Consider the following 17076-nt stretch of genomic DNA (forward strand, 5'->3'; position numbering starts at 1 on the left):
AACATATGTACCTGCCTGCTGTTCTCAAGCACACCTGTTTTTCCTGGTTTTTCCTCTGAACTTTCCAGGTGGTGCGGGCATAGAAGGAAGGCCATGAGGGACAATCTTGGTCTTGGGAGATCCCTGGAAATGATAGGGAGCCCCTTGATATGTGTGGCGTGGGCTCCTTCAGGTGCTAGCGGATTCCTTAGGATGGTAAGTGTCCATTTCTCAAAAGCTCGAGATATTCCTCCCCTGCAGGGACAAAGACTGTGCATGGATCGATGATGACTTCCATATATACATTCCTTGGAAAGCTGAACAAAATGAGTGAAAACTCTATACCGTCATCCTCGTCGCACTGAGGTCCAGCACGTTGCTGTTACAGGGGCTAGAGAGAGAGGGACAAATTTCATTTGATGATGCCCATTGCACCAAGAGAGTCCATCCAGGGTTAGGATGGGGTCTCATTTGGGTAACGGAGAATGGCAGGGGAGTGGAGGCTATGAACACAGGACATTCCTTGTTTGAAGGACTCTGTGAGGCCAGGGTACCACACATGCTGTCTGCAGGAGTAGGTGAATGTGCAGGTTGCCCAGGAAGAGTTAGCCTGCAGCCTGCCTCTGCATGGCAGTTTGTCCTTGGGTCCTGGCTCTGGGTTTCCATGTTCCTTGGAGGAAGACAGGTGATTGCACTTGAGAAGAGAGCATAGTGCCAGACTTGTGTTGTTTTTCTGCTCATTTCATCCTTCACTGAGGACAGTGAAGTTGTGGTCAGCAGGCGTAGCGTTCAGGCTAGTGTGCCCGTGTTGTGTCCCATGTGTTGTGAGGACATGCATGTGGCATGAATACGTAGGCTCCCACTCCAAGCTGAGTCTGATAGGCAGTGAGGCTCTGGCTTATCCTGATCCCGGTGTAGGTCAAGCCTTCCCATTAGGATTGCATGGCCCCGAGGCTATTGTGAGGCGCATTGCAGGTGTGAAAGCAAGGGTGTTGAGAGGGATGCTCAACATTAGTGCTCTTTAGCGGGATGATGCTATAAGGACACCCTGGACCCAGACGTGCATCCCCATGTACATGCATTTCTGTGTCCGTAAATAGTTGGAAGCCAGAGACAGGCAGATTCCAGATGTATCGCAGGAGGCTGGATGACATGGCCCTTGTCACCTGTGTACTTGTCTGCCTTTCTGAAGCATGCTCGTGTTTCCTCTGCACCTCCCAGGTAGCACTGGCATGGAAGGCAGGCCCGTGTTGGCAAGGGACAATTGTTATCTCATGTGAGCTGCGGAGATACCAGGAAGCCCCTGGACACAATGGCAAAGGCTCCTTCGGAAGTTGTTGGATCCCTTCTGAATGTAAGCAGTTCTTTCCCAGAGCACTCTGATTTTCCTGATTTGCAGGGACAAACACTGTGCTTGGATCGATGATGACTTCCATATATACATTCCTTGGAAAGCTGAACAAAATGAGTGACAACTCTATACCGTCATCCTCGTCGAACTGAGGTCCAGCACGTTACTCCAGTAGGGGCTAGACAGAAAGAGCCAACATTCTTTTGTTGATATGGGTTGCACCAAGGGGTCCATCCAGGCTTCTGATGGGGTCCCTTTGGGCAGTTGGAAGTCACAGGGAAGTAGGTGCTCCCATGCACAGGAAATTCCTTGTTTGAAGGGCTTCTTTCTCCCTGGGCGGGATAACTAACGTACTGTCTGAAGGGCTAGGTGAATGGCAGGTGACATGGGAAGAGTTTGTGTGTAGCCTGCCTCTAGTGGCCAGGTTTGTTCTTGAGTCCAAGCTCTGGATTCCCAGAGGAAGACAGATCCTCTGGTTGTGGGGAGAGCACAGGGCTACACCATTCTCATTTGTTAGCTCATTTTGTCCTTGGCGGAGGACGTTGTATTTCCAGGCACCCAGCATAGCCTCTTTGCCACATGCCCATGTCATATCCCATATGTTATGAGGATTTGTGTGTTGCCTGATCAGGCAGGCTTCTGCTCCAAGCTGAGGCTGTCAGGCAAGGAGTCTCTGGGTTATTCCAAACCTGATTTAGGTCAGTGTCTTCCTCTTTCGGGGTTCGTGGTCCCAAGGCTTTTGTGAGCGCCATTGCAGGTGGTGAAGCAAAGATATTGAGAGATATGCTCAATGTCAGTGCTCTTTAGCTGGATGGTGCACCCCGAGGGCCTCCAGCCCCGAGATGAGCATCCCCGTGTCCATGCAATTCTGTGTCCATGAACAGGGGAGGCCAGAGACAGGCAAATAGCAGATGTATCACAGGGCACTGGATAACGTGGCCCTGTGACCTGTGCACCTGTCTGCCTTTCTGAAGCACGCCTGTGTTTCCTCTACACTTCGCAGGTGGTGTTGGCGTAAAAGGCAGGCTTGTATCATGAGGAATGATTGTCATCTCATATGATCCTTGGAGATGGCAGGAAGCCCCTGGACTCACATGTTGTGGACTCCTTCAGAGGCTGTTGAAACCTTCCTTAATGTAAGTGATTCCATCCCAAAACACTCTGAGTTTCTTCATTTGTAGGGATGAAACCTGTGCTTGGATCGATGATGACTTCCATATATACATTCCTTGGAAAGCTGAACAAAATGAGTGAAAACTCTATACCGTCATCCTCGTCGAACTGAGGTCCAGCACGTTACTCCAACAGGGACTAGACAGACAGGGCCAACATCCGTTTGTTGACAAGGATTATTCCAAGGGGTCTGTTCAGGTTAGGATGGGGTCTTCTATGGGTGAATGGGGTCACAGGAGAATGGTGGCTCCCACGCGTAGGAAATTTCTTGTTTGAAGGACTTTGTCAATGAGAGTGGGTAACACATGCATTGTCTGTAGGACTGGGTGAATGTCCATGTGGCCTAGCACGAGTTAGCTGGTAGCCTACTCTGGTTGCCAGTTTGTTCTTGAGTCCTTGTTCTTGGTTCTCAGGTCCCCTGGAAGAAACAGATCTGTCTAGTTGGGAGGAGGGTACAAGGCCGCATCTTTGTCATTTGTTGGCTAACTTTGTCCTTGGTTGAGGACATTAGAGTTTTGGTCACCAGGCATAGCCCTTGTGCCTGTGTGCCCGTGTTATATCCTGTGTGATTTGGTGACATGTATTTCGCATGAACAGGTGAGCTCCTGCTCCAAGCTGGTTCTGATACCCGAGGAGCCTCTGGCTTATCCTAAACCCGATAGAGGTTAAAGCCTTCCTCCTTAGGGGTTCATGGTCCCAAAGCTTTTGTGAGTGGCATAGCAGGCATTGAAGCAGTGGTGTTGAGACGTATGGTCAATGTCAGTGCTCTTTAGCAGCATGGTGCACTGCAGGGGCCTCCAGCCCCGAGATGAGCATCCCCATGTTCATGCATTTCTGCGTTCATGAACAAGGGAGGCCAGAGGAAGGCAGATAGCAGATGTATCTCAGGACACTGGATAACATGGCCCTGTGACCTGTGCACCTGTCTGCCTTTCTGAAGCACGCCTGTGTTTCCTCTGCACTTCGCAGGTGGTGTTGGCGTAAAGGCAGGCTCGTATCATGAGGAATGATTGTAATGATCCTTGGAGATAGCAGGAAGCCATCTCCACATGGTGTGGACTCCTTCAGAGGCTGTTGAAACCTTCCTTAATGTAAGTGATTCCATCCCAAAGCACTCTGAGTTTCCTCATTTGCAGGGATGAAATCTGTGCTTGGATCGATGATGACTTCCATATATACATTCCTTGGAAAGCTGAACAAAATGAGTGAAAACTCTACACCGTCATCCTCATCGAACTGAGGTCCAGCACGTTACTCCAACAGGGACCAGACAGAGAGGGCCAACATCCGTTTGTTGACAAGGGTTATACCAAGGGGTCTGTTTAGCCTTAGGATGGGGTCTTTTATGGGTAAATGAGGTCACAGGAGAGTGGTGGCTCCCACGCGTAGGAAATTTCTTGTTTGAAGGACTTTGTCAATGAGGGTGGGTAACACATGCATTGTCTGTAGGACTGGGTGAATGTCCACGTGGCCTAGCAAGAGTTAGCTGGTAGCCTGCCTCTGGTTACCAATTTGTTCTTGGGTCCTCATTCTCGGTTCTCAGGTCCCCTGGAAGAAGACAATCTGTCTGGTTGGGAGGAGAGTACAAGGCCGCATCTTTGTCATTTGTTGGCTAACTTTGTCCTTGGTTGAGGACATTAGAGTTTTGGTCACCGGGCATAGCCTATATGCCCGTGTTGTATCCCGTGTGTTTGGGGGACATGTACATTGCATGAACAAGTGAGCTCCTGCTCATTGGTTCTGATACCCAAGGAGTCTTTGGCTTATCCTAAACCCAGTATAGATACAGGTTAAAGCTTTTCTCGTTGGGGGTCCAGGGCCCCAATGCTTTGTGAGCATCCTTGTAGGTATTGAAGCAACGATATTGAGAAGGATGCTAAACATGCTCTTTAGTGGGATGATGTACTCTGAAGGCACCTGACCCTCAGACGAGCATCCCTGTGTCCGTGCATTTCTGTGTTTATGAACAGGTGAGGCCAGAGACAGGTGGACAGCAAATGTATCGCAGCGGGCTGGATGACATGGCTGTTGGAACCTGTGCACATGCCTGCCTTTCTGATACACGTCCGTGTTTTCTCTGCACCTCCCCAGTGGTGTTGGTGTAAAAAGCAGGCTCATGTTAGCAAGGGATGATTGTCATCTTCGTGTGATCCTGGGAGATGGCGGAAGTCCGGGGACACATGAAGTGTGGGCTCCTTTGGAGGCTGATGGAACCCTCCTGAATGTAAGTGATTCCTTCCTGAAGCATGCTGATTTTCCTCATTTGCAGGGGCAAAGACTGGATCGATGATGACTTCCATATACACATTCCTTGGAAAGCTGAACAAAATGAGTGAAAACTCTATACCGTCATCCTCATCGAACTGAGGTCCAGCACACTGCTCCATCAGGGGCTAGAGGGACAGCATCCGTTTATTGACACAGGCTGTGTCACCACTTGGGATGGCGTCGTCTTTGGGCGAAGTGGAGTAGCTGGGCACTTTGGACTTCTGTGGCTGAGAGACAGCTTGGTTGAAGCACTTCCCTCTGTGTGGCTATGTGTGTTCTTGATTCATACTCCTTGGCTCCTGCACTCCCCAGAGGAAGACAGTGGCTTCTGCATGGGCAGACAGCACAGTGTTGTTCCTGGGCACTTCTTTGGTTCACTTTCATCCTCATTTGGGGACGTGGGAGTTCCCAGGGTGTTTGGGTAGCAGTGGGGGCAGGCAGTCCTCAGGAGGATGGTGATGCTGATTTGCTTTCCGCAGAGGAGCCCGGAGAGGGTATCCACGTTGAACTTGTATGTCCCTAGGAGGAAACCCGTCCCATCGCCCCTGAAGGGTCTTGGCAGTGGGAAGGGGAGAGGCCTGCATGTGCATTTACTGGACAGCATTCCATGTGGGTCGTGGAGTGATGACTGTGGGCCTCTTTCAGACATTGTAGGGTGCCCACGTTTCATTTCATGATGACCTCAGGGTGCTGGGACAGGAATGTGATTGCAGGTCCACGTGCTTCTGCAACTCCTCAGACTGACTTGGTTTGGAAGGTCTGTGTTCAGGACCCTCTCTGAGATGCTTGTCTCCATTAGGCATTTGAGCTTCTGTTGGCCCAGGGTTTCTACCCATCCTGGGTTGTGCATACTTTGCCTCTGAACCGCTCAGGCACCTCGATGCAGTCAACGTGTCTGATTGTAAGAGTGTGACTTCCCGTATTCTGGTGATCTCTACTCCCTGGTGGTCCAGGAAGGCCTCTGTGCTTAAATACCGTAGTGGTTCATGATGTTAGGTTATTTTCTAATTGCTCCTCATGCTTCCCAGCAGTCTTCTTTGTGAAGCAGTCATCTTGTTGTAGGACAGGGCTAGTGTCCACAGGCAGGGATGCATAGGTTTTGGACTGTGTGGCCGTGTTCATAGGAAAGTACCTTAAAATGTATGGTGTTCTCAGCCACAGTGCCTTAGAAGCCCTGTGGGAGTCAGTGTGTCTGGTGCTCCTCTGGGTCCCTGAGCTGCACCCGTGAGGAAGACGCTGAGGTAGAGGTTAAGTTGTTATTGAACGTTTTTCTCAATCTGAAAAGTGTTGAAGTAGCCCAGGGTGAAAAGTCTTCAAGACTGAAGGAAAATTGCCTTTTGTAATGGAAGAGTTTTTCCCCAAAACTCTCCTCATTTAAGTAGCCCTGTGGCCTTTGTCTTCTCTGATGACCAAGAGGAGGGCTTTTGAGTCAGTTGTGGCAAATGAGTGGTTTTGAGAGAGTTCTTACACTTAGGGCTCTGTAGCTTGATGGTGCCTTCAAAATTAACACATGAGGCCGGGCGCGGTGGCTCAAGCCTGTAATCCCAGCACTTTGGGAGGCCGAGACGGGCGGATCACGAGGTCAGGAGATGGAGACCATCCTGGCGAACACTGTGAAACCCCGTCTCTACTAAAAAATACAAAAAACTAGCCGGGCGAGGTGGCGGGCGTCTGTAGTCCCAGCTACTCGGGAGGCTGAGGCAGGAGAATGGCGTGAACCCGGGAGGCGGAGCTTGCAGTGAGCTGAGATCCGGCCACTGCACTCCAGCCCCGGCGACAGAGCAAGACTCCGCCTCAAAAAAAAAAAAAAAAAAAAAAAAAAAAAATTAACACATGCCTGATAGCTTCGTTCCTGGGTAGACCCATACACCCATCCCAAAAGGGCAGTAGCCTGTGGGAAGTACCCATGGGATACACCACAGTGAATCGAATGGCCCGGTCCTTTTGACATGTGTGCCTGCCTGCTGTTCTGAAGAACACCTGTTTTTCCTCTGCACTTCCCAGGAGTTGTGGCAATGGAAGTAAGGCCAGTGGCTACGAGGGACAGTCTTCATCTTGGGAGATCCATCGAGATGGCAGGGAGCCCCTTGACATGTGGAATGTGGTCTCCTTCAGGTGCTGGTGGATCCCAGAGGTTGGTAAATGTCCATTTTCCAAAAGCCCCTGATGTTCCTTCTTTGTAGGGATAAAGACTGTGCATGGATCGATGATGACCTCAATACATGCATTCCTTGGAAAGCTGAACAAAATGAGTGAAAACTCTATACCGTCATCCTCATCAAACTGAGGTCCAGCACATGGCTCCAACTGGGGCTAGAGAGAGAGACAACTTCCATTTGTTGATGCAGGTAGCGCTGAGCCATCCATCCAGGCTTAGACTGGGGTCCACTTTGGGTCAAAGGGAGTCCCGGGGCAGTAGGCGCTCCTGTGCAGAGGAGATTCGTTGTGTGAAGGCTTTCTCTCTGTGAGGCTGGGGCAGCATACACATTGTCTGCAGGACTAGGGGAATGTGCAGGTGGCACAGAAGAGTTAGTCGGTAACCCGCCTCTGTGTGGCCAGGTTTGTCCTCGAGTGCTGGCTCTGGGTTCCCTTGTCCCCCAGAGGTAGATAGCTCCTTGTGGTTGGGAGGAGAGCCCAAGGCCACACCTTTGCTGTTCTTTGGCTCATTTTTCTCATGGCTGAGGACTTTTTAGTGCCCGTGGTGTTTTTGTGGAAGTCAGTTTTGAGGAGGTTAGTGATGCTTATTTTCTTTCTGGAGAATATCCTGTGGATCGGCTCCATTAATGATGTGTATCCCCGGGAGAAACCGAAATCCCATGACTGGGGATGGTTCCTCCAGCTGGGAATGAGAAGGCGCCATGCATGTATTGACTTGGTGCCCTAAGACGGGGATGGTCAGCCACATTTGCGAGTGTGTACTGCACATCACAAATGCCGTGTTGGCCTTGGGGCGCTGGGAATGGAATATGATCTGATGTCTGTATGGGAGGGCCTTTCCACAGATTGCTTTTGTTTCCTGGCAGTCTTTGTTCCGTTCCCAGTCACATGTTTTTCTCCAGGGAACATTTTATTGGAGTATATCGGGTCAATATCAGAAAAAAAAAAAATGTCGTGGTTATCCCAACATTAAGTGTGGTGATGTAACAGCAGTGTAGATGGTAGCTCAAGTGAACAGCAGCAAAACCAAAATATATTGGTGTACGTAAGTGGCCCTATTCTCTCCTACCTATTAAGTCTGGTGTCAGTCTCTTCTTTCTGCAATAATCTCAGTGATCCAGAAACTTTTTCAGGAGGTCTTTTTTTGATATTTCGTGTCCTTGTGGTTGTACTAGTACTCCCTGCAGTGCTAAGTCTGGGTCATTCTGCTATCCTAGCGCTACTGGAGTTCCATTGTTTTGGGGGCACTGTCTGGTCGTTACGGACACCTCTTTTTGGGCTCTTTAATAAGAAGTGTATTCGGGGTCAGGTTTTGGGCAGTGTTGACGTCCTGCCTAAGGTCAAAGGCAGTTTTCTTCCTAAATCTTACTGCAGGATTCACTGCCCAGGGGTTGTGTGACAAAATTAGGGTATCCCATGTGGACTTGTGTCCAATATCAAGGCAGTGTTGGATAATTTTCTGTATCTGCAAGGCTCATTCACAGGCCAACTTTTCCCTTACACAGGGCCCCTCATTCCTGCCGTTCAGAGCCTCCGTGAAACCATCATTCACGTTTTAAGTGCAAGGATTTCTCTCGAGAGTTTTAATTTGTTTCTTTAACACACCATTTTCTTTTCTGTAAATTCTGCTTTCTAGCAGAAAGCAGATTCTGGTTTGTAGCACAGATGAAATTGTCAGGTTATAGTCTACTTTTCTGCCCAATCTTGGATTAGTGAGCCTTTGAAATACATTCCTTGATCACTGGCAATGGTTCTTGGAATACCAGAGCTTTGTTACAAGCATTGCAGACCTACAGAGGTTTGTAGTTATTTTTAACTGCGTGAAGCAATGGGTTTGTTTGTATCTTGTCACTCATGGCTGTCAGCAAAATTTAGGTGTTACTAAACCTGACCACACCCACAAATTATAGTGCCTCTGGTTCCTTCTGTAGTAGCCTGTGGGAAGTAGGTACAGGATGCACCACAACTGAATGAGTGGCATGGCCCTTGAGACCTGTGTACCTGCTTGCCTTTCTCAAGCACACCTGTTTTGCCTCTAATTCCTAGGTGGTCTGGCATGGAAGAAGGCCACAGGCTACGATGGATGATCTTTTTCTTGGGAGATTGCTGGAGATGGTGGGGAGCCCCTGGGCACGTGCGGCACATGTGGCATGGGCTTCTTCAGGAGCTGGTGGACCCCTCAGGATGGTAAATGTCCATTTTCCAAAATCTTGTGATATTCCATCTTTGTAGGTACAAAGACTGTGCATGGATGAATGATGACTTTCATACATGCATTCCTTGGAAAGCTGAACAAAATGAGTGAAAACTCTATACCGTCATCCTCATTGAACTGAGGTCTGGCACGTTGCTCCAACAGAGGGTAGATAGAGAGGGAACACCTCCATTTGTTGACGAAGGTTACATTGAGGAGTTTGTCCAGCCTTAGGATGGGGTCCCCTTTGGGCAAAGGGAGTCGCAGGGGAATGCGGCCTCCTGTGCACAGGAGATTCGTTGTGTGAAGGATTTCTCTCTGTGAGGGCAGGGTAGCACACATACTGTCTGCAGGAGCAGGTGAATGTGCCTGTGGCACAGGAAGAGTTAGCTGGTAGCCTGTCTCTGCATGGCCAGGTTTGACTTGTCCTGGCTCTGCATTCCCTCATCCCTTAGAGGAAGTCGGTTTCTTCAGAAGACTTAAATTTGTGGAATTTAGTAGATTATCCACATAATGTTCCCAGTGAACGCTAGGCATATCACCCAAGATGGCCAGGCTTCTGGCCATAAACCATAGTATTTAGTACGGTGTGCATATATCCATTAGGGAGAACCTGAAAGGCCCTTTTTTGGCCTTCCAAGGTGAATGCCTGCACAAGCAAGTGAAGCATGCTATCTGCCTGTATGAGCCCCATGGGCCTGGCCTGGCCTGTGCTCCTCACCATGTCTCCTACTTCTGTTGCCCCTTCTCCTTGCCAGGTGGAGTCTGACTGCTTTTTGCCACTGCTGCCGCCACAGGCCACCTGGAGCCCCAGCCAGTTTGAGGAAAGTGGCTCTGCCTGATTTTCCTTTTTCTTTTTTTTTTTTTTCCTCTTTTTTCTCCACTTCTGACTTCAACAGGTAGGACTTGGAGTTGCTGCTTCTGCAGCCACAGAAGACTCCCCCGTTTGGAGGACTGTGGCTGTGGGCTCCCTAAGCATCTCTCTGCAGAGACCCTCCGTTTTCCATTTTGCCCGCCACGTCAATAACTAACACAGTGGCGGAGGAGTGCTTGTCTCTTCCTATTTGTCATTACTCTTCTGAGTTGCCAGCTATACTCGGCCACTGGTCAGAATACGAGAAAAAGCAGTGAAACCAGGAGGATCCTACAAGAAATACTCCGTTTCGTTTTTGTTTGTGCATATACCTTTTCTGTTTAAATGTGGACTTCAATTTGATATGCTTCCAGTGCAGGTACAGATCGCATATGTAAGAGAGTATGGAGTTGCATAGAAAGAAGACTTGTCATTTTCCTGTACTGTTGGTGTTCTAATATATCTTCATGATTTTTTGCCTCTTCTGGCTTTAGAAGATACACCAACATGGCTTGCAACATAGCCTCTTCTTATTTTGGTAAGGGACCAAATGTGCATGTCAGTGATAGGTGTTACCTTGAATTGGGGTCAGTGCTTGTGTGACTATATTCAGTGATGTCATTTTCTCTTACATTCAAGTCACAAAATGTTTAACCACTTATATATTTTTTTATCTCTGGAGGAATAATCCAAAAGATTGTGCTGTAAAGCTGGAACAGTTTCCAGTTATGCTAATTATTTGTATAATGCTTAGTTGACTTCATCTGTGATTTGTTGGCTTTTTTCCTGTAGCTCTTCAAGGTTTTTCTATGAGTTCTGTTAAAGAGTCGGAAAATGGAGCCTAGAAGACGTGCTTCAGTTTCCAGGATGGTTGTGTTTTCCAGAGAGGCGTAGGTAAACCATTGGCGCAGCTCTGCCTCCCACAGAATTCCGGGTACGGTGTTTCATATCTAGACTTGGACTTCTGTCCTACCATACTTCTTTGTGTGCAGGTATTTTGGGGGATAAAATTCTTGTTTTCACCTGTATAGATGTCTCGTATGTACTCTTGTGATGGTTTGATTTATCCATTGTGTTCACGTTTCAGTGAGCACGATATGGGATTTAATTTCCAATCGAAAGTCTGTGACGGCCGGCTGGGCGCAGTGACTCACGCCTCTAATCCCAGCACTTTGGGAGGCTGAGGTGGGCAGATCATGAGGTCAGGAGATCACGACCATCCTGGCCAACAGGGCAAAACCCCGTCTCTACTAAAAATACAAAATACAAAAATTAACCATGCATGGTGTTGTGCGCCTATAGTCCCAGTTACTCGGGAGACTGAGGCAAGAGAATCACCTAATCCTGGGATGCGGAGGTTGCAGCAAGCTAAGATCATGTCACTGCACTCCAACCTGGGCAACAGAGACTCTGTCTAAAAAAAAAAAAAAAAAAAAATTATAATTATTTTCAACCTCATGTTTCCGTGTCACACACAGATCCATGAAGCTGTGTTCTTTTTTTTTTTCAGAGTATTTTCTTTCTTGTCTAGATTAAATTTGATTGTTCTATTCTAAATTCACTTAATCACTACTCTATTTGAAATTTTCAGTTCTGTGTTTTCACTTGGTTCTTTAAAAAAAAACAAAAACAAAACTACTACTACCTCTCAGAGATTTCTACTTTTTTACTTTTTTCAATAAGCTTTATAATTATTTGCCAAAGCATTTTTACCGTGACTGTTTTTAACTTCTTCAGATAAGCACATTTGGTTAATCTTGAGGTTGGATTGGTTAACTGTCTTTTCTCATCCTGCGTGTGGTTTCCCTTCTAATTGTGATTTTTCCAGTTCTTGTTAGATGGGTAATGTTTTAGTTTATCCTGCATTTTTTTCCTTTTTAACTTAGGGGAATCTGAATCTATTCCAATGTTTTATTTCAGCAGGCATGTGCCCTGTTGAGGTTGAATTTGAATGTCCTGTCCTACCCTTGTAGGCCATGTTTTCATAGGCAATGTTGCTATCAGAGCTGAGGGGCGCTGTTTTCTTCCCTTAGTTTGTTTGATGTTGCCGGTCCTCCAACTCGTGCCTTACTGGTACTTCCTGAGATGGCGAAGGGTTTTCTGTACTTCCAGATGCCGGGTATCTCTATGTAGGGGGAGGAGACTCTGGACCACGGGAATGAAGAGAGCATCCTGGGTCAGGCAGCTCAATCATACGGGATAACCTGGGTCAACCAGCCAGTAGCTTCTGAGGGGATTCTCCAGTGTAGGGAACACTGAAGCTATGCATGTGAGAAGGGCTACCGCGTGGGGCTCCCCAGGCCATTTGAATGGTGAATGTCTGCGTGGCACATCTTTGCTCACTTTTTCTCTATCCTTGTAGTTCATTGTGGAACCAGCACAGATTTTCATATGAAAGTTATCTTTTTTAACCTCAAAAAGTGACAGAATGGAGTGTATCATGGAAAAGTCTGACATAAAAACCTCAAAATGTGATATTGGTAAGCATTTTGTCCTGAGAATATACCAGCATTTCCTCTTAGGGGATCATGACGCTGCAGTGACCATGTGACCCTGGCTGTGCTCATCAGCCTGGACTGGTCATTGACTGTGATGCTGGTCTCCATGCCTCCAAAGGTGACAGCTGTGTGCTCAGTGTCTGCCACAGGTCTCGGGCTCAAGGTCCCTTTTATAAATGTGCCTGGATCGATGATGACTTAAAAATAGATCTCATCGGAATCTGAACAAAATGAGTGACCAAATCACTTCTGTGCCACTTCTGTGAGCTGAGGTCCAGCACAGGGGCCGTGCCATACAAACACGAGGAGGGCGTTCAGTTTGGTCAGCACTGGTACCAAAACGGGCTGTGGAATTAGAAAACTAACCAGAACATGTACGGTAGAGGAAATTATTGCACAGTTACCTACCAATATGTGGTTGGGGGTAAGATGGAGACTCTTCAAGTGCTTGGCTGGTAGCATCTATACACTGCAGTAACCAGACACTGGGGAGCCGGCACAGGAGTTACAGGATTTACAGGAAATTATTGTGCAAACCCATAAGCCATTCAGACATTTGTGTGAGCGCCCAGAATATTCTGGTTGATGATTTGTTGCTTGATGGCGAAGAGTTGTCAGCATTCAAAGACATCATGAGTTTTTACTTCTCATTTCCTTTTAAGTAAAATAATCGCATGGAAATTAAAGAATAAATATCTTATATGAAATATATGAAACATAGGAAATATATTTGTATCATATAAGATATAAATATATGAAATCTTATATGTTTTCATTTGATTGCCAACCCAGTCACAAGGATTGAAACAGCTGTTTCTTTTTTTGTTTTCCCATCAACCAAGCAAGCTATTTAATACATGGTTCAGTGCTGGTTTCCACTACGTGTTACAGCAAACATTTTTAGAAGTGGTATTTCAAATTCTTGGATTTTCACGTGGATTTCATTGTCTACTTTCATATGTCCTCCATGTGTGACCACTGTATTATTTAAAAGTTGTAATAGGCCGGGCGCGGTGGCTCAAGCCTGTAATCCCAGCACTTTGGGAGGCCGAGACGGGCGGATCAGGAGGTCAGGAGATCGAGACCATCCTGGCTAACACGGTGAAACCCCGTCTCTACTAAAAAATACAAAAAACTAGCCGGGCGAGGTGGCGGGCGCCTGTAGTCCCAGCTACTTGGGAGGCTGAGGCAGGAGAATGGCGTAAACCCGGGAGGCAGAGCATGCAGTGAGCTGAGATCTGGCCACTGCACTCCAGCCTGGGTGACAGAGCAAGACTCCGTCTCAAAAAAAAAAAAAAAAAAAAGTTGTAATAAATGATTTTGAAGGGTATGTGCTGGAGGTACTTTGGGATACATGTTTTAGAAAACATTATTTCCATACAATTTCAATCAAAGACGTGAGCGTAATTGTTCTTGTTATACAGATGGTCCAATGAGTGTCTAATGTGAATTCTTATAACTGCTTGTAACACAGTAGTTCATTAAGCAAATTTTGTTTCACAACTTTCCTAATTTCCCCTGTACTCTGTAGATTGGGCGAGATAGAATTCCATGGAATTTCATTGCCAAACCAGTGTAGTGCTAATTTTGACATTTGTACCAGCTAATGTAGCTGTGAAGAAGCACACCAATACCACTTCTAAGGTAACATTCAATTTTTAGTGAATTTATTTTTGTGAGTTATTTTTATTCTTTTAAGGACTCAAGAATTTAGGTTCACAAAGAATTGGTTAATACTAACAGTTTCAGACATTAATATTCTGATGAACTGAGGCATCAATCTCTTTTTTTAAAGATTTTGTTCTTTTCTCTATTTCAAATAACATGAAATGTCCAACAGGAGTTATGAGTTAGTGTATATTTCATATATGTTAATAGTGAAACATCCTGTCTTATGCAAGGCTAAAACTTGTCCATGTATGCTTCTCAGATTCATATACATACTCCTCCAACAGCACAGCATACACCAAGAATTGGGTTTCATATGGATGAATTTATTCTTCCTTTGAGGCAAGACAAGAAGGAAAGAAAGTATTGGGACTACTGCTGCCCTCCCATCCTCAAGGGCCAGTGGGAACTCTAATATTGGTAAGCCTTTTGTCCTGAGAATACCAACATTTCCTCTTAGGGAATCGTAACACTCTGCTAACCATGAGACTCTGGCTATGCTAGTCCACCATGGGCTGGTCATTGACTGTGATCCTGGTCTCCATGATTGAATAGTGTGGGTCGGTGTGTCTCAGTGACCAATGTGCTTAATGTCTGCCACATATCTCAGACTCAAGGTCCCTTTTATAAATGTGCCTGGATCGATGATGACTATAAAAAAAAAAGGATCTCATCGGAATCTGAACAAAATGAGTGACCAAATCAATTCTGTGCCACTTCTGTGAGCTGAGGTCCAGCACTGGGACCATGCCAGGCAAACATGAAGAGGGAGTGAGTTTACAGGGACTAGGGTATTGGAAAACTAACCTACCCACATATATTAGAGCAAATGGATTGTTCTCAGGTCTGTAAATATCCAACTGTGGTTTGACACAGCAAGTCTCTTTGTACTTGCTTGGCAGCATTTATGGAAACAGTTGGTAGACCCTGGGGAACCAGGACATAGTGAGACTCAAGGGACGTTATTACACCTACCCTTGAGCCATTCACACATTTGTCTGAGCTCGCAGAATTTTCTGGTTGATGATCAGTCTCTTGAGGGTAATGAGAGGGTCAACATCCAAATCCAAAGATAATAATGAGATTTTACTTTTTTTTGAGATGGAGTCTCATTCTGTTGCCCAGGCTGGAGTACAGTGACACAGTCTCGGCTCACTGCAACCTCCGCCTCCTGGGTTCAAGAGATTCTCCTGCCTCAGCTTCCCGAGTAGCTGGGATTACAGGTGCCCGCCACCACTCCTGGCTAATTTTTGTATTTGTAGTAGACATGGAGTTTCACCATATTGGCCAGGCTGGTCTCAAACTCCCAATCTCGGGTGATCCACCCACCACAGCCTCCCAAAGTGTTGGAATTACAGGCGTGAGCTACCATGCCCGGTTACTTTTTATTTTCAATTAAGTGAAACAATCACATGGAAATTGAAAAAAAAAAAAAAAAAAAAGGTACTCTAAGAAGACTATTGTAGTGTATTTTAATTTTCTTGCCAATTCAGCCCCTAGGATTGCATCACTTGTTTTTTCTATTTTAATTTTTCTTATGAAAAAGCAAACCACTGTTTATATTTGAGTGCTGGTTTTAACAATATGGTGCCTCAAATAAACTTAGATTATATTTCAAATTCTTTTTTACATAGATTTCATTGGCTATATTCATATATCCTCAAAGGTTTCTGTTGTGTTTGAAGAGATATCCTAATTGTAATAAATGCTTTTGATTGGGGATGCCAGGGGAGCTTTGAGACTAATGTCTCATTTTTTAAAAAAAGTTTATATTGTATAATAATCAAAGATGTAAGAATAATTTTTCTTGTCATTCATTGGATAGTCCAGTGAGTGTCTAGTGTGAACTCTTACATTCCCTTGTAAGTAAATATTCCATTTGGCAAATTTTGTTTTATAACTTCCCTAATTTCCTCTACACTTTGTAGATTGGGTGAGATACAATTCCATGAAATTTTACCACTGAACCAGTGAAGGGCTAATTTTGTCATTTGTACCAGTTAACTAATTTGGGAGGAAACAGAACAACACACTCCTGAGGTAGTATCCAATTTTTAGTAAATTTATTTTTATTATTTTTAAAACTGTCAGTGATTTGGTTTTGTGAACAATAGGTTAATACAGTGTTAGGAATTATTAATCTGATGCGCTATCTGAAGCATCAGTTTCCCTTAAGATTTTTTTCTTCTCTGTACTTTGGATAACATTTAAAACATTTCCAAGAGTTACAAATTAGTATATTTTCTATGCTGATTAATAATGAAACCTTTCACCTTATACAAATTTTAAAAAATGGACGTGTGTGTGTGTGTGTGTATGTATATATATATATATATATATATATATATAGCTTCTCACAAGATGATGCAGACCAAAACTGCATTTTACATTTTATATGGCCAAGTTTATTGTTTCCTTATGTCGTAATATGGTGGAAGGTAATGGGAATAATTCTGCTTCCTGTCCTTAGGGACCAGTAGGAATTTTCCCATGGTAAGCATTTTATCCTTAAAATACTGACATCCTGTTAAGAGATCATGACACTCCAATGACCATGGGACCCTGGCTATGCTAGTCCGCCAGGGGGCTGACCATTGACAGTGATGCTGGTCTCCACGATTAAATAGTGTGGGTCAGCATGTCCCAGGGTGACAGAAAGCTGTGTGATCAGTGTCTGTCACATATCTCAAACTCAAGGTTCCTTTTTAAAATGTGCCTGGATCGATGATGACTTAAAGATTGATCTAATTTAAATCTGAACAAAATGAGTGACCAAAACACTTCTGTACCACTTCTGTGAGCTGAGGTCCAGCACAGAGACCACTCCAGTCAAACGTGTTGCCTGGAGTTGCAACTAGTTGGTCAGTTAGAAGCAACCACAGGGACTGGGGTATTTGAAAACCACTTGAGTGCATTTATTGGAGGAAATGAATTT

At 45.6% G+C, this 17076-nt stretch overlaps 1 protein-coding gene, 9 non-coding genes and 1 pseudogene across 10 annotated transcripts in view; all 11 read left to right on the forward strand.

Annotated features, from left to right (window-relative positions):
• LOC117070978 overlaps window positions 1–17076 on the forward strand; it is a 239965-nt gene that overhangs the window by 36339 nt on the left and 186550 nt on the right. Inside the window, exons 16-28 of the mRNA XM_033190771.1 lie at window positions 69–195; window positions 1201–1333; window positions 2334–2466; window positions 3473–3594; window positions 4474–4727; window positions 6776–6905; window positions 8975–9115; window positions 10768–10909; window positions 12338–12455; window positions 14005–14117; window positions 14429–14561; window positions 16070–16181; window positions 16612–16634. The gene's annotated coding sequence lies outside the window, so the exon portion shown is untranslated. The remainder of the gene's footprint in view (window positions 1–68; window positions 196–1200; window positions 1334–2333; window positions 2467–3472; window positions 3595–4473; window positions 4728–6775; window positions 6906–8974; window positions 9116–10767; window positions 10910–12337; window positions 12456–14004; window positions 14118–14428; window positions 14562–16069; window positions 16182–16611; window positions 16635–17076) is intronic.
• Window positions 258–349, forward strand: LOC117071801. The gene has a single exon (XR_004432544.1). It is a non-coding gene; the product is annotated as a small nucleolar RNA SNORD116 (small nucleolar RNA).
• Window positions 1396–1487, forward strand: LOC117071800. The gene has a single exon (XR_004432543.1). It is a non-coding gene; the product is annotated as a small nucleolar RNA SNORD116 (small nucleolar RNA).
• Window positions 2529–2620, forward strand: LOC117071797. Its single transcript, XR_004432540.1, has one exon. It is a non-coding gene; the product is annotated as a small nucleolar RNA SNORD116 (small nucleolar RNA).
• On the forward strand, window positions 3657–3748 carry LOC117071798. Its single transcript, XR_004432541.1, has one exon. It is a non-coding gene; the product is annotated as a small nucleolar RNA SNORD116 (small nucleolar RNA).
• On the forward strand, window positions 4784–4875 carry LOC117071795. The gene has a single exon (XR_004432538.1). It is a non-coding gene; the product is annotated as a small nucleolar RNA SNORD116 (small nucleolar RNA).
• Window positions 6972–7063, forward strand: LOC117071805. The gene has a single exon (XR_004432547.1). It is a non-coding gene; the product is annotated as a small nucleolar RNA SNORD116 (small nucleolar RNA).
• On the forward strand, window positions 9178–9269 carry LOC117071807. The gene has a single exon (XR_004432549.1). It is a non-coding gene; the product is annotated as a small nucleolar RNA SNORD116 (small nucleolar RNA).
• Window positions 12658–12749, forward strand: LOC117071822. Its single transcript, XR_004432563.1, has one exon. It is a non-coding gene; the product is annotated as a small nucleolar RNA SNORD116 (small nucleolar RNA).
• LOC117071823 lies at window positions 14780–14876 on the forward strand (annotated as a pseudogene).
• LOC117071824 lies at window positions 16860–16951 on the forward strand. Its single transcript, XR_004432564.1, has one exon. It is a non-coding gene; the product is annotated as a small nucleolar RNA SNORD116 (small nucleolar RNA).

The sequence above is a fragment of the Trachypithecus francoisi genome, unplaced genomic scaffold (assembly GCF_009764315.1).
Source record: "Trachypithecus francoisi isolate TF-2019V2 unplaced genomic scaffold, Tfra_2.0 Lachesis_group3, whole genome shotgun sequence".
In the NCBI taxonomy this organism is placed as follows: Eukaryota; Metazoa; Chordata; class Mammalia; order Primates; family Cercopithecidae; genus Trachypithecus; species Trachypithecus francoisi.